The sequence below is a fragment of the Eptatretus burgeri genome, chromosome 10 (assembly GCF_056783735.1).
Source record: "Eptatretus burgeri isolate ZD-2024b chromosome 10, Ebu_testis_v1, whole genome shotgun sequence".
Taxonomy (NCBI): domain Eukaryota; kingdom Metazoa; phylum Chordata; class Myxini; order Myxiniformes; family Myxinidae; genus Eptatretus; species Eptatretus burgeri.
Window position 1 is genome coordinate 97,575,400 of NC_140970.1, and position 17,231 is coordinate 97,592,630.

Sequence of the window (17,231 nt, forward strand, 5' to 3'; positions counted from 1 at the left end):
CTGCATACCCAGAAATGAGGCTCTCAGCATTTACGTAAATTACAAACGAAAGAAGAACTTCCTCTCGTGACCTCAATATTACGTATGCACAGGAGGTGAAGATTGATGAAACCTTTTTAACAAGAGCAGATGTGGTTTGGGAGGGGCACAGGTGATAGCGACTGTACACTGTAGTGGATGAACTCCTGTGTACTGATCATCCCTTCTTTAATATTACGCTCCACGTGGGAGGTCAGGTCAGGTATGGGAGCATGCGCCGCAGCAGCGCGTCACTGCGTCCACTTTCCGCCTGTCTCCAGGAGCTTCCGTCTGGCCATCCCCCAGGCAGATGCCTGGCCCATCCCCATCTCCTAAAAATGCTGATCAACCTGCTGCAACCACGAGGAACGTGCTCGGCCCATTGGCCTCCACTCACGAGGCTCCCTCGCTGATAGAATCTGGTGAGCCGAACCAGTGTCAGGGTAACGAGCCACATGTCCATACAGCCGCAGCGGACGCTCACAGACTGTGCAGGTAACAAATCTCATTTGAGTCTCAGCAACCGCTCGTTGGACACAAAGTCCGACCAACGATAGCCAAGGATTCTCCGAAGACACCTGGTACCAAAGGAATTAAGTCGCAGTCTCAGATCCCTGGTCAGAGTCCAAGACTCACATCCGTAGAGCAAGACGGGAAGTACCAACGACCTGAAGACTCAGACTTTCATCCTCCTGCACAGGTACCAATAGCGTCACAACCCATGATCCAGTGAATCCTTTACTCCCCGGGCCCGACCCAGACATTTATTGACCTCTGGCTCACAGCCGGCAGAGAAGTGAATTTCACTGCCAAGGTAAGTGAATCTCTCCGTGATTTCAACATCCTCACCACAAACAGGTACCGGCAAGACAGCAGCATCCAAGATGTCATTGAAAGCCTGGATCTTAGTTTTGACCCAGGAAACCCATAATCCCAGTGGCTCTGACTCCTAATTCACCACCTTGAGAGCCCCCAAAAGGATATCCAGAGTCTCCAAAAAGATGACTGCATCATATGTGAAATAAAGGTCAGAGATCTTGACATTCCCAAACGATAGATCGCAGCTTGATCTCTTCGACATCCTACCCAGCATCAAGTCCAAACAAGTGCTGAAGAGTGTGGGGGCCAGTACACACCCCTGACAAACTTCAGTAACAGCTGAAAAGAAGTCAGAGATGGTATTACCACATCTCACAGCACTCAGTACCAGAGTATAGTTCAGACATCAGATGGATCAGTTTTGGTGGCACCCCATGAAGACCAAGTATCCTCCAGAGAGCATCCCGATTCACTGAATCGAATACTTTACAGAGATCAACATAGACTGCAAGCAGCCCCTGCCGAAACTCTCGTCTGTGTTCGGTGAGGACCCAAAGAGCAAGGATACGGTCAATCGTTGACTTCTTTGGTGTAAAGCCTGACTGCTCTGGGCACTGGTGCTCAAGCAGGTGGTGGTGAACTCTTTCAATAATTATCCGAGCAAAGACCTTGCCCGGCACTGAGAGCAGCGTTACCCCCGGTAGTTGTTGAGGTCCTGGCGATCCCCCTTCCCTTTCCAGAGAGGGACAACAAGGCTTCTTCCATTCAGTTGGGATGATGCCTGTGTTCCAGGCAAAGCACAGAACTGTGTACAACGACATGAGTCCAGCATTTCCAGCCTTGAGAAGTTCAGCATGGTTGCCACAAATCCCAGAAGTTTCACCCCATTTCAACCGGTTCACCGCAGCCTGTGTTTCCCCAAATAAAGGTGGATGACAGTTGATTGGAGGGTCAGCAATTGGAATAGTAACACCTCTGACATCCAAATCAACAGCTGGTGGATCAGCATGGTACAGCCACTCAAAGTAACCGGCCCAACAGGCCTTTACTTTGGACTCCTCTCTTAAGAGCCCACCACCCTCTATTCCAACTGCAGTACACAGAGAGATGGGCTTGGAGGAACGAAATGCATGAATTCCCCTGTAAGTAGGACGAGAATCACCTGACCAAAGGTGATGCTCTACCCCCTCACAGATTCCTCGCTCATAGGCCTCCTTATCAACCCTCAGCGCACGTACAGTTTTATGCCTCAACTCTCTGAACAGCTCAGCTATGCCTTTAAGCCTGGCTCTGTGACTGATCAATGGTATCCAGTGTCCATTGAGAGACAAAATTCTTCTTTCCCCTATGATGAGTAAGAAGACATCCACCGGCAGCATCAAGGATGGTGGTCTTGAAGTCACTCCACAACTCTTCAGGATTCCCCAAAGCACCCAGACCCCCCAAATCCCCACTCAGCCTGTTCGCAAAGCTACCCTCTCATCCTCCTCTCTCATACTTGAGCTTGCCAACATTCACCCTCAGCTGGGATGGTACAATTCTCCCTGATTTAAGCTGAAACTTCAGAGATGCTACAACAAGCCTGTGGTCGGTATTGAGGAACTGAGTGTTCCGGCAGACCCTGCAGTTCTGCATCATCCTCCAGTGACCATCGCTGAGCACATTGTCTATATCCCTTTCCCCACCACCAGTGTTGGAATACAAAGTCCAGCCATGAGCTTTTGGGTGCTGAAACCATGAAGCAGCCACCCAATGTCCATGACTTATTACAATATCAAGGAACTTCGTGCTATTTTGGTTCACAGTTCCAGACCCATGGAGACCAACCAACACATGTCTCGTAACAAGACTCGAAGAGTATCTGGCCTGGGGCGTTAAGGATGGGATATTCCAGGCACCCACCCAAAGGGACCACCTCAGGTTAACCCAAGGAGACCGCCATCTGATGAACGACGCCTCGGCACCACTCCGACACACACAACCGCAATCTGATCCGGGAAGGTTACCCTGTGGTTTTCCTCCTGTCATCAAAGAGTGCAGGTCCCAAAGGCTTTGCCCCAATCCCGTCATCCGGTGAGCTGCCCTGCGAAGGGCAGCTGTACAAAAGGTACTCCCACAGAGTGGGTTTTCAGAATTTTTTTCGTTTTTGTGTTTTGCGGAGTGAAGGATTTTACGGTGGCCGGAGTGCAAATCCTGCCACCAACCTCCCCCCCCCCCAAAAAAAAAAAAAAGAAGTAAAAGTGAAGGAGTGAAAAAAGTAAATGGTGGGAGGAAGTGAATGCTTACCTAATTGCATGTTATTATTCCAACAAACTGATAGGACCCTGGAGGTAAGCATCCTCACCTCAAAGCTCGCTTGCCTGGGTTTGAATCCTGAACCAGCTATTAACTGTCATACCGGTGTTTCACAGGTAGGGTGGTTCATCAATGTGTGTGCAGTCCCTCTGATGGACATTAAACAGGTGTCCCTTCTGCCACCATTCATTGTTGGACATTAAAGATCCTTCGTGAAATGTAGGCGAGCTATCGCTGGCACCATGAACAAATTACAAATTCCTACCTTAACCAACAGAGGGCATTCCATCAGCAGCACAGCCATGCCCTCAGCCGATGATGCTACCCCACAGTCTTGTGCTGCATACGAACAAAGGTAATTATTCCAAGATATAATTTGACTTCCAAACTAATTACAGTACGATTCGTCCATTTTGAACAACCGTTTTCAAATAAGCGAGTGCTGATGGTTGCACTCGTCGCAAAACCAAGACAGTTTGTTTGAAGTGTGATTATGTGTTGTGCTGTCCTGTCACGTACTTTGTCATTCTACAGTACACCGCCTCTTTGGCTCATGACAATGAGATGCTGAGACACAGAGCAGTGGAGGCTTTGTGACCCTTACAGGCCACAGAGTCACAAGCAAGACAAGGTGAGGAATAAGTAGCACAATATTTTGCCGAAGATTGGCATAGAGGGGGTAATTGTGAGAAAGGAGTGCCAGAATGGATGAAATTGTCCACCCCATTCCCCATCCTTAGATGTTACTAAAATTCGTACGGCGTTGCATGGCCTGCAGAACCAGCACTCTGCCTACCTGCAGGCAGAAGGTACGTTACTTTCATAATGCTCTTATCACATGTGATATGCTCATATCACATGCAGGACACAGTAGTAGATATGCTCATATCACATGCAGGACACAGTTGGCAGTAGTAGGTGAGGGGGAGGGTGTGGGTTATGATGGATCCTCCTTGCATCCGCGTGTCCACGGGTAGGAGACATCTTTGCACCATTGTTCGAAGTTCTTCGCGGCTAATTTTTTATGGGGCTTTTTCAACAATGAGCTATGGCTTGTTTTTACGATTTAGGTCTATTCATAACGGGTTGGACAAATGCACAATGAACTAATAATGTGCATAGAGCGCTTCGATAACTTATAGATACGGTATACCAACGAATAATTATCGTGTTGCCGGCGTTCACAAACTATGCCCAACGATAGCCTAACTTATCCATATCGTGCGGCAGTTTATCTTTACCGGTGACATAGGGTTTGCTATTCATAGGCTGCCACTCAACGATTTAAATGGCTGCATCTCCACTATTGAAAGTAGACGCTTGCGCTCAACAACTGGATTTTTATTTTACACTCGACGACTTTTAAACTGTACCACTCAGCTATTTTCATTGTTTACAATGAACGATTTAAATTGCTGTCACTCGCCTTTGTTTTTTGACGCTGGTGCTCGGAAATTTTAATCGTTTCTATTGAACGTGCTAAATCGCTCAAACTCCACTATTGAAAGTAGACGCTTGCGCTCAACAATTGGATTTTTTTTACACTCAACGACTTTTAAACGGTACCACTCAACTATTTTCATTGTTTACAATGAACGATTTAAATTGCTGTCACTCGCCTTTGTTTTTTGACGCTGGGGTTTGGAAATTTGAAGCGTTTCTTCTGAACGTGTTAAAACGCTCAAACTCGACTATTTTAAATAGACGCTGCCGATGGACAATTGGAATCATAGCCAAGCTAGACATCGAAGTGTGAACATCCTCGTCATGCCGAAGAAAAGTTTGAACAATGCTGCAAATAAGTGTCCTGGCCGTGGCCGTGGACGCTGACGCAAGGACGATCCATTATACCGACGTCTTTCAGCCTATGAGTAACTTAAAAGTAACGTCTGTCGACGTGTGGCAATGATCGCGTAACGTGCCAACAACACGTTAATCATAGGTTAGAAATAAGTTTCGGGTACGCTAAACATTACCTCGGCGTGTCTCAACTTATGATTAACTTAAAAGTAGCATGTGTTGACGTCTGGCAACGATCGCAGACCGTGCATACAACTTGTGGCCAGCGTAGCGGAACGTGTGAGTCATACGCCGGCATACGTCGTGAAATTTCAAGCATGCAAAAATTTGAGGACAACCGAAAAGTACAACGTTTAAAGCCAACGTACAACGACGTATGGCAGTGTTTTTCAGCGTGCTCTCAATGTTATCAAAACTTACCCATAACGCATTCAACGTGTGCCAGCGTTTTAGAAAAAAATTTCAAAAATCGGCATGCGTTGGCTAAAACGTCAAGGTGTGACTGGGCCTTAACAAACAGAGACAGGAACAAAGCAGGCATGATAGGCCGAATGGCCTTCTCATGCGCCAAAGCTCCCTGTGTATCTTTGTGTAACGTTGTTAAGAACGGGGAAAAATGTTGGGGATGAGGGTGCATCGAGTTGAAGGAGGGAGATTGAGACTTGGGAAAGGGGGGGGGTGGGGGTGGGGGATTGACAACTTGGAGTTTGGTGCAGTTGAGGACTTGAAGAAGAAAGGGGGAGGGGATTACAGAATTTGGTTGGGGGAGGGAGGGCAGAGAGGGCAAGGAGTTGGGATCGAGGAGATTGAGGCTTTTGAGGGGTGGGGGTGGGGGGATTGACAACTTGGAGTTTCGTGCAGTTGAGGACTTGAAGAAGAAAGGGGAGGGGATTTCAGAATTTGGTTGGGGGAGGGAGGGCAGAGAGGGGAAGGAGTTGGGATCGAGGAGATTGAGGCTTTTGAGGGGAGGCGGGGTTGGGAGTTGACGACATTGGGTTGGGAGGGGGTTTGAGGATTTGAAGAAAGGGGGAGGAGAGCAGAGTTTGAGTGTTGTGCTGGGGGTGGGTGGTGGCAGAGAGAGGACAGAGTTGGGAGGGGTGTTAAGGAATTCGGTGTGTGTGTGTGTGCGTGCGTGCGTGCGTGCGTGCGTGCGTGCGTGAGAGAGGGCGGGTGGGGAGGTGGTTAATGACCTAAAGTCACATTTTGCATTATGCAGAATTTCCATGGGTCCCAGATAGTTCAGTATTTTGGGTCCTCATGGTCTTTTAGGTCCTCAGGATCTTTTGGATCCCCTGGATCTTTTGGGGCCTCGAGGTCTTTTGGGTCCTCTCGACCTTTTGGGTGTCCGGGATCCTTGGAGTCTTTTGCACGCTTTGAGTCTGGGGGGAGGGCGGGGCTTGGGGTCTTTTATGTCTTCTGGATATTTTCAGTCTTTCGAGTGTTCTGGGTCTTTTGAGTGTATTGGGTAGATTTGAGTCTTTGGGGTCTTTTAAGTCATTGGGGTCTTTGGTTGTCTTTTGTTTTTTAAGCAGCTGAGTGTGAAAGGTGGGTTCTTCTGGGTCTTTCAGGGTCTTTTGAGTCTTTTAGGTCTTTTGTTTCTTCGGGGTCTTTAAGGGTCTTAAGGATATTTTGGGTATTCAGGGTCTTTTGGGTCTTCGGGGTCTTTTCAATCTTTTGGGTCAGGGTCATTTAGGTTCTCAAGGTTGTTTAGGTTTTCAGGGTCTTTTCAGTCTTATGGATATTTTGGGTCCTCAGGGTCTTTTGGGTCCTCATGGGAGGGAGGGAGTATTTTGGGTCCTCTGCGTACTTTAGGGTAAGCACTTCAGGTAACAATTGTGGGTGACATCAGGTCAGCTGTCTCACCAATGGGTGAAGAGCAAATATACATACATACATGCACTTGCTCCATTCTTTCTGGATTAAATATTGCTTTGAAATAACATTAATAGTATGCTATTATCATTCGTGTTGTTTCAAGCAAATACCACCTGTCTTTTCGCTGCTGGGAATACTGAGAGGGGTGTGGGGGAGAAAAAGAGAGGTGAGAGAGTGAGGAGGTGGAGGGGGAAGATAAGGAGTGAGTTAGGAGGGGTGGGGAAAGGGAAGGCAGTATAAGGTGAAAGGAAGGGAATGCAGACATGCAGTGGAGCATTGATTATGATTCATACTGTCTTGTCTTAATGAGTCTGCATCGAATTACAGTGAAGATGGAAACAAAATAATATCTTAAAACCATTTTCTACCGGTCATATGATAAATAACACCTGGAGATAAACACAGTCTGGATATGGAGACAGAGAGAGAGAGAGACAGACAGTTTCATCTTTTATTCGAAAAATACAAAAACACCCAACTCAGAACAAGTTAAAACAGCAATAGAGAAGAGAGCGGGCCAATCATATTTGAGAAAAAAAAAAACATCGAGAAAAGAAAAGGTGCAGCTGGGATTAGACCCTTATTACCAATCAAATACCAAATCCCCATCAACGACACTGCACAAAGACTTTGCCACCCAAGTTCGCTCAAATTCTGGTAACTTCCCCTCATGTTTATAAAAATTAAACTCGAGTTTAATCCTAGTAACCACAAGATTCTTAGAAAGCAACAATGGGTTACAATTCCTCTCAGACAAAACTTTGAGTTTCACCTTCCGAGTCTTATAGGTCACCATCTTTTACTGAGCCGACAAAAATTGGCCAAACGCGCTTCCTTTCTCGACTCAGGCAAGGATTTGATACTCAAAAATGAAAACTCTAAAATTAAAACACAGAGATAGATTGCGAACCAGTTTCTTCAGCAACTGGTATAGGGAATTTAATGCCGACACTCAACATACGTATGGAAAAGAGTTTCAGCAGCACCACAGAAAAGGACATTCATCAGGTATCGATTCAGAAAAAATGTGTAACATGATAACATGACATGATATGTGGGAAAAAATGATGATATGTGGGTAGAATCCAATGGGCTAGTCTCCACTGAAGGTCTCCAGTTCTTTTGGGTATAAGCCTTTGATAAAAACTATCCCATTGAGGTTGAGAGGGGATACATCCGGTAACAAGCACACCCACTTCCTATCCTTCAATTTAGGAATGGTACACACTAAACTCACACAAGCCTAATGCAAGTTTCGCCGTTCATCTGGAGATAATGCGCGGGAGGCCTTCCAAAGGAGAGCAATTGAAATTCTATAGACCGAGCGGGGTCGTACAATTATTCTAGAAAGCACAAGATCTGGAAAAGGACGTGCAGGTCCGCAAGGCCTTGACAGGGACACTTCCTCCTCAGGGGTACTTTCTCCCCATATAGGTTATTGTCATGGAAACTTTTCAAAACACCACATAGCACAAGATAAATGCGTGCCTTGCTGACCTCATGCTTCAGCTTCTTCCAGAGCAGCAGCACTCGTCCAATTTCCTGCCCCGGTCAACAGATCATATACTCTCCTAATGTTATTCCCAACAAATTTCTCAACGAGGCTGATCTTTTGGAACTTTCGAATAGTGGATTGTAAAAGAGGGGTTCACGCAAGAACATTTCTTTTGTGTACGTCGTTTTCCAGCAGCTCACTTTAAACGTTTTCCAAGCATTCAGCATGCTGGAGTAGAAGGATGGTAGTTGTGTGAGGTCCAGGTGTTGGGCATCAATCAGAAAAAAAAAAACATCCTGCGAGTAGCCCAGGGCACCAGCTCGGCTCAAAAGAGAGTTGGCCAGAAACCTCCAAGCCAGGCACAGATATCCATGCAGCAGGTGTTTAATCGCAGTGATATGGGAAGCCATTATCTTACTGTTCAAGTCCGCAAGGCCTTGACCTCCTTTGTTCAAGGGAAGACTCAGCACTCTAAGACAAACCCAGTGTTTGGCACTCCAAAAGAAGTCAGTTAGAATCCTCTGTATGTTTTTGACCAAACTCTTTGGGGGTTGCACCATCTTGAAATGATGCCAAAGCATGGATGCCACCCGCTTGTTGAGCACCAACACGCGTTCCCTATATGAAAGTTGAATGCCCAATCCTCTCCACTTCATCAGTCTTCACTCAACGGAATCCACCATACCTTCTCAGTTCTTGTTTTCCACAGTTTCATTTCTGAGAAAAACTCAGGTAATTAATACCTTCAAAACTCTATCTGAGCTGAAATGGAAGGGAAGGCAAGGATCCACTGGCTTGACCCATCCACAAGGCCTGGCTTTTGCCCCAACTTATGACAGCTGCTGTCAATTTGTTAAATAGCTCCAAGTTCTCTTCAACCAAGCCAATATCTTTGGAATCTTTCACCAAAACACAAATGTCATCCGCATAGGCTGAGAATTTAACTTCATGCTCTTCCGACACTTTAAAGCCGACAAGACATTTCCTCACCACTATCAATCGGGGTTCAATACTCGAGGCATAAAATACCAGATAAAGTGCAGCCCTAACGGATCCCCCACTCAACCTTTACAGGTGGGATCAGTTCGTTATTAACTTTAAATAATGAATAAATTTGATTGTATAACAGCTTAATGTAGCAACAAACCTCAACCAAATTTTTCCAAAACTCCAAATAAATGCATGCGTTGTACCCTTTCAAAAGCATTTTCCTGATCAAGATACACAAATCCAATTTCTTCTATTTATTTTACATACCTTTCATTAATCTTGAACAAGAAAAATATTGTCATGAATCTGACAGCCCATAACACAAAAAACATTGATCACAGTACATCAAATATACGAAATAAGGGGATAAATGTCATGCCAACGCTTTGGCAAAAATCTTATAATCAACCGATGCAAGTGAAATAAGCCGCTAACTCGTGATGATCTGCGGATTTCCTTTCTTTGGAAGGAGTGTTGCCACTGCTCTGTGGAAGCTGAGGGGAAGTTCACCACCTTAAATGCTTTCTTCAAGCATGTCGAGCAAGAAGGGGCCTATACGGGTCCAGAAGGTCCTGTAGATCTCTATTGGGAGGACATCCAGGCCTGGTGCTGTTCCGCTTTATGCTATCCAGCACCGAGATCAGCTTGATGCTCTCCTCTTTGCTGAGGCAGCTCCGTTGTAAAATGCTCCATTGCACATTCCTGCACATCCTCGTGAGAAAATAACTTGAAGTGATCAGAAATAACCCTCTTTATCTGGCTTTGCGACACACCGTTTTCCCCTGGCTGCCTGAGGCATCCCATTCGCTTCTGTGGCACTGATTCTTTTTCCAGATTAAAAAACATTTAATGGGTGCATCTATTTTGTATAAGCGATCCATCCTAAGTCTAATCATAGCACCCATGGCCTTATAATTTACAATATTTTGCAGAAGAGATTGCTTCTCCACAAATAGCTTGTGCTTCTGCACATCCAGTTGTTTTGCTAAATGACCTTGCAAATTTGTACCCTCTCTTTCCAGAACATTTTTCTTTACTCTTCTTTGCTTCGAGGTAAGCATTTGAAACTGTTGGCAAAACACTGCAATTTGTGCCTTCACATTGTCCCACCAAATTCGCAAATTACCAAAACTCTCTCTTCTGCAAGCAAGGTCCTGCCACACCACACAAAAGGCTTCTTTGAAGTGAATATTACTGAGCATATCTGTATTTAATTTGCACTAAGAAGAACCCCACCCCCATATGGGATGTTATTCTAAAAACTATGACAATTAGACTGTGGTCTGAGAAACCTGAGTAGATAATATCTGTTCTCAAAACCTCCATCATCTTCCCATTAACATAAAATCTATCTTACCTCACAAACATGACACTTCCTTCCACATCTACACCATGAAAACCCACACTCATAAGGGTGCTGACACTGTTTGGAGCATACACATTCACAAGAATATACCTGTAGCTATCCAGCACAAAGATTAGGTGGCTAAATATCTCTGCACAACATCAGTGAACATGACAGGTAGTTTGCAACGCAGGATGCACAAAGAAAGCAATTCCTGTAGCCATGGAATCTTTATCGTGAAAGAAAAGTTGTTCTTTCAACAGCTGCCTCCAATCGGCATGAGAATTCGGGGAACTGTGAGTTTCCTGCACCAGGGCAATCCCCAGCTCTCTTTATCAAGGACTTAACCTGGAGCTTACACCCTAAGGCTACCCCTCTATTAATATTTATACTCCCAAAATGCGTCTCAGCCATGTGGAAGGAAGAGTGAGTCCTTCAAAACCTTCTGGGTTTTTAAAAAATCATTCTGTGCTTTCTTAATCCAATTTTTAAACCGATATTTATTTATGTCTGTAAAAACTGAATCATCCGGACAACGAATAATTTCCTTGAGACAATTTATAAGACCAGGAAGGTCTGGAAAAAAATCCCTCATATCCACATTCCGTTTACGAAAGGAGTCTCTTGGAATGGCCTTTATCTCATCATCCGAAGGGGTGACTTTCACCTCATACAGTAGATCTGAAATGGCACATCTTCCACGTCATCCATTTCTGAGTCCTCTGAGGCTGAATCGCCCTTTCGTCCCACTTTGTTACAAAACACTTCTACAACTTCTGAAACTAGAACCTCCTCATTTTTCTCCTCACTGTGTCTAGTACTCTCTGTTACAGGCCCAACGGGAGTTGGAAGAGCCAACTTTTCATTTTCACTACCTGCTGCAGATTTAAGCAACAGTGGATCATCCCATCAAGGAGGATGAGCCACGATAGCATCTCCGCTGCCTGACCCGTATTCAAGCAACAGTGGTTCATCCACGCAGTGAGGTGGAGGAACCACAGAAGCATCTCCACAACCTTACAATGATTCAGGCACAGGAGGATCATCTACTGGCGGCCTATTCCAATTCGGTCTCTTACAGCCCCCCACCCCCTCCCCATCACTTTCAACAACCTCACACTGCTCCTCACAACTTTCTATGTCCAAACTCAAGTCATTTCCAAAAGCCTTTGGACAACTCCTCAATTGAGTTTAAAGGAACACTTACATCATGTTCCTGTTGGTTCATTGCACACTGTTTGGAGCATACTTGAAGCGATCATACTTTGGAGCTTACTTGAAGATATGTCCCCACCATATAAACCTACCTCCTTCAAATTCCCTGCTTTCCTTCCTGAATGTCCGTCGTGTCAGGACCTGAAAGTCCCTGTCGTGTCCATATTGTTTTCCCTTTGTACCCCACCACATCCCTCTCCCTTCCATAGATCTCCTCATGTCTCTGTTCCCCACTGTTTTTTTTCCCTTCCCTCACCCACCCCTCTTGTCTCCTGCTCCCCTTGTGTGTTTCTGTTTGTTAGCTCTCATACGAGCCTTGACAGTTTAAAGAAACAAACAAAAAACCCACGAAAAGCAACGTTGCTTTTCTCTCGACTTTTCAAGATGTACACAAACATTGATCTTTCTAAACGGCTGAGTGTGACGGGTGGAAAAAATTTTGGCTTCGTAATTTAGAAAACACTTTAAAATGGCAAATGGCTTGCAAATTGAGTTTTATCAAATATATTTTGCTTTGAAAATCACAAAGAGAAACAGGTAACCTTTGTAAAGCACACCCGATATTAAACCAATTGCTTTAGAAAAAGTCGCGAGGACAAAGCAAAACCTGATAAAACCTCCATAAGATACTGGATGAAACTTTTCCACCATGGCGCTTGCAGCAGGTATGGTATGCCCACACACTGCACCGCTATTGACTGTGGGGCACTCGGCATGTGGCTTAACCACCCAAGCAAGCACTCAAACGGAATGCCTGGCTTGGTAAGTAATTTCCAATTACCGTTGATAAACCCATGCACCTGGATGTTCGAATTGGACAAATGAACTCTTGTTTTTTTGGCATCGGAACTGCTGCGAAGTTCAATTCTGGAGCTTAAGTTTTGTAATTCGGCTTATTTTATGAGATTCTTGAGGTTATTGCATGTGCAGAAATGAAATAGAGTCACGAACGCTGGCATCTCCAGGCGTTTTTGAGCATTGCATAGTACCCATAAATTTGATACTATTAGTGAGGAAAGTAAGCCTGGTGTTGGCTTAGTGGTTAGGGTGGTGGCTTGGGATCCGAAGGTCCTGAGTTCAAGCCCTATTGGCCGCTGAATTAAAAAATACACCAGGAGGTTGACTCAGCCTGTCATCCTTCCGAGGTCGGCAAAATGAGCACCAGTGTACTGGTAAGGGGGACACTGCATCAGCGGCATAGCCGCGTCCCAAACAATGATGCAACCAGCAGCCACATGCTGCACTCGATAGAGAGAAAGAGAGTGAGGAAAGTGGGGGAAAAAAATTCAACTTTATCGTGAGGAAATCACTGCGGCCTGTTTTAAGTAAAGGCATGGTTGAGCACAGCAAAAAACATGGCGGCTTCAGACCCCAGCGAGGTAACCCAGGGTATGCCTAAAGTCCACAGAGAGCGAGGTGGCCAATGATGCGTCTGATAAAGGATATAATTGAATAAGGCCATTAATTATCTCCAAAAGGGGTGTTTTAATTAACCCAAACACCCAATTTTCACTCGTGCACTTCCTTGGAGTTCCCTTGGTATGCATGAAAAGTTTCAGGCTGCTGGGTTTCATGGTTTTGGAATTTTGGATGACACACACCCACACCCACACACACACACACACACACACACACACACACACACACACACACACACACACACACACACACACACACACACACACACACACACACACACACACACACACATTGACGCCAGAGGAGAGTGTATTGTACTTTTACACTCGCCACAGGAGAGTGTATTGCATTTGGGTCCGTTTGTCTGTCAGTTTGTTTGTTTGTCTGTTTAACCGCATAGGACTTGAGTGTTTTTCTCAGCAACCGCTTGTCGGATTGACACAACATTTTGACCATAGATGCAATTCGTCATGCTGACATTTTTTTAATGATAATTATGATGTAAATGTTACGAATCTGGAAGCCATGAGCACTCAACATAAAGGTCCAAGAGAACAGTTGTATTGGTAAGTATGTGTGTCTAGTTAGGGTCCCATCCCTTGTTTAATGGGTAGTTAAAGGTACATGCGCTGTGAGTTATTTTTATAGATAGGATTTTTACACTTCTAACAAAGATAACAACGCCATCTTCACTTCCATCCTGACGCCATACCGTTCGCGGCATTCTTTGCTCGCCAGCAAGCACGCGCGTGGGTGGAGCCTACCATAGGCATGGGGTCCCCTTAGCCAATCGGCAAGGAGCGGGCGTCTCACCCACCCCGTTTCAGACTCCACACAATCGCCATTAAATACACGACCAGAGGTGAGGAGGTGGGCAGAGCCACAAACGCCTCTGCTCGGGACTCCGCCCAGAAGAGTGGGAGTTGCCCCGCCTTCCGTGCGTCTGTCCAATGGAGAGCGGCCAGGGAATCGCGCGATGGTTCCGGCCAATCAAGAGGCAAGTGGTGAGAAATAGAAGCCCCTACCTCCTAGAGAAAAAAGGTTGGTGATTTTGTATGAACGGAGTAGATTAATCTCGTCCTGTCGCCGGCATCTGCTCTAATCTTGTCCTGTTGCCGGCGTCTGCTCTTATCTCGTCCTGTCGCTGGAGTCTGGTTCTCCGTCAGCTCAAGCGCATGGTCTGCTTGAGCGCGGAACGCATCGCTTTACGCTTCTGGTCTCGTGTCGTTGCTGGTGCTGGCCTGGTCGCATCTCGAAGCGGCTGGTCTCGTCCTGGTTCGCTCGTCTCGTCGAAGACCGCACGAGGCTGGAAGGTCCCTTTCGTTTCTTTTGGGTGTGCGTCTGTCTGTGGGCCAGGTCTGTAAGTAGGAATTGTTTAAGTGCTCTTTGCTGTGCATACTTGCATCTCTATTAGTCATGATAACTCTGCCCTTACGTGCTTTCCTCCTTCCCCACCTAATGTTAATAAATACCCCATTTATTGAATGTTTCAGCTCGTTTCTGTCCCTTCATTGGTTGAGCAAGGTGCATGCTGCGGAATTAAAGAAGGCCGTTGTTGCCGTCATGGTGTGCATTTGGGACCGACGGGACCTCGGTGATCATGCGCTCGGGTTACGCACAGGTCAAGCATGGATACGACTTGTCCCGTTCGAGGTCCGTCGAGGGTGTGAATACTCGGTAGCTCGCCACGTGGATCTCTAGGTATTTCGAAGTTTGGCAAATAGCCCTGTCCCACGTGGTGGAATTATTGACGATTCACGGTCCTGTAAGGGACCCGTACCCTCGGAGTTTTCCGAACTGTACGATCTAGATTCGGGGTGTTCGGTGGAGTCGACCCTACTGCTCCACCTCGCAACTGACGCCCGGCCCCACAACAATAGGTCTTGTGGGGTGGCAGCCATGTTGGAAAATCGGAAAAAAAACTTTGCACCTCTGTATCAACGAAACTGCTCCATGGAAAAATTGAAACTTGACACATGTGACGTACTCCCCATGGGAAACGAGGGTGATTTTTTTTTTTTTGAATGTCATACGTGGCTTCCTTATGACGTCATAACTTCAAATGTCAAACGCTTTATCCGATCAGTATGAAAAATTGAGGGCCATCTCGGGCTAAATTGTGATTGGCAAAAAAATTGATGATGTCATTGGTCACGTGGTTTGGCAGCCACATTGCTTTTTTTAAGGAAAAAAATCTTCTCCAGAACCACTTTGCAGATCGAAGTGAAATTGCACAATAATGATCGATTCGCCGTGCTGAATAAATTTTGATACCTATGACGTCATAGGTCACATGGTCTGGCAGCCATCTTGGACTTACCCTAAAACTTTCAAAAATCTTCTTCTGCAGAATGGCTTGACAGATCGAGGGGAAACTTCATTTCCATCTTCCCCAAGCCTTGGGGATACCAGGGTGTTCACGAATAATTAAGAGGTCACATTGTCTGTCAGCCATATTGGTTTGAGCGAAATTCTTTAAAAAATGTTTCTCTTGAACCGCTTTGTCAATCGATATGAAACGTCACAGTTATGATCTAGTAAACATGTGGAATATATGATATATATTTCAAACTGATCGGATGCATGGTCTGGCACACATAATTATTTAAAACTTTAAATCTGGGTTTAGGGATTTAAATCAAACTTGGTACAAGTATGCATAATGATGTGATAATGTGAGCGGTGGCATACTGGCAACATCGTGACGTCGAAGGTTGTCGTTCTAGTTTTTTATGACAAAAGTGCATATGAAGAATGCTACATCCGATCAGTATGAAAGTTTTGAGGGTCATCTCGGGACAAATTGGTCTACAAAAAAAAAAAGTTGATTACGTCATCAGACACGTTACTCAGTAGCCATATTGGTTTTATTTTTATGAAAACCCTTCAAAAAGCTTTTTCTCTGAAACGGATGAACATATCGAGGCAAAACTTTACATGAATGACCACCTATCCATGAGGAACAAAACGTTCTCACATATGATGTCATTGGTCACATGGTTTGGCAGCCATATTGGATTTACCCTAAAAGCGATTAAAAAATATATATTCTTCTCCAGAAGGGCTGGGCAGATCAAGGGGAAACTTCACACATATGTTCCACAAGCCTTGGGGATACCAGGGTGTTCACTAATATTTGATATGTCACATGGTCTGGCAGCCATATTGGATTGAGCAAAAATATTTTAAAAAAATCTTTCTCTTGATCAGCGTGAAACTTCACAGTTATGATTTAGTATTTATGGGGAATATAGGTTTTAAATTTCAACCTGATCAGACACATGGTCTGGCAGCCAGAATTATTTAATTTTTCTCGACCTGGGTTCTTTTTTATTTTTATTTTTTAATAAGGCTCACTTGGTTGTGCCTGGTTGGGTTTGAAGGTAGAGGGGTCGCAGCTGAAACCCAGATCCTATCCAGGCTCCTTCTGATGACCCCATATTTGCTCTTTATTTCTTCAGGTTCCTTCCTGGTCTTCTGTTTGATAAGCATGAAGACGTGGAATGGCAGGAGATGCCCAGTTTGCAACTCACTTTGGAAAGTAACTTTGCTATATGGTAAGTCCAGGAGAGGTTATTGCTGATTGGTGAGGCCGAGATGTTAAGCGACTGAACCTTTTTCCATTGACCATGAAAATGGGTCGTTGAGTTTGTTGGACTATCCTTCTGGAGCAATAGGGTGAGACTGAGATTTTCCAGAATTGAACGACATGTTGCATTGGTCAAAACAGCATCCACTCAATTCCAAATCTGCACACAACCGCTGTCTTCCTATCAGTGGATTGTAGTATTTCACAGTGCATTGTGGAGTCCTGGGCATTGGAGAGGTCATTTATGTAAAGGAGGAACAAGACTGGGTCCAAGCTTTATGGACACAGCAACCAAAACTTGGAGAGGAGAGGGATGCATTGATAGCAACACATTGACTCCTCGGTATACAAGGCCTTCCTACAAGTAATTA

General features: G+C 45.2%; 1 protein-coding gene and 1 long non-coding RNA gene across 2 annotated transcripts in view; both read left to right on the forward strand.

The window, feature by feature from the left end:
• LOC147019214 (ubiquitin carboxyl-terminal hydrolase 2-like) overlaps window positions 1–17,231 on the forward strand; it is a 359,775-nt gene that overhangs the window by 144,595 nt on the left and 197,949 nt on the right. The window lies entirely within an intron of this gene.
• LOC147019216 (uncharacterized) overlaps window positions 1–17,231 on the forward strand; it is a 52,483-nt gene that overhangs the window by 23,490 nt on the left and 11,762 nt on the right. Inside the window, exons 3-4 of the long non-coding RNA XR_015062688.1 lie at window positions 3,667–3,763; window positions 3,873–3,941. This is a non-coding gene — a long non-coding RNA (uncharacterized LOC147019216). The remainder of the gene's footprint in view (window positions 1–3,666; window positions 3,764–3,872; window positions 3,942–17,231) is intronic.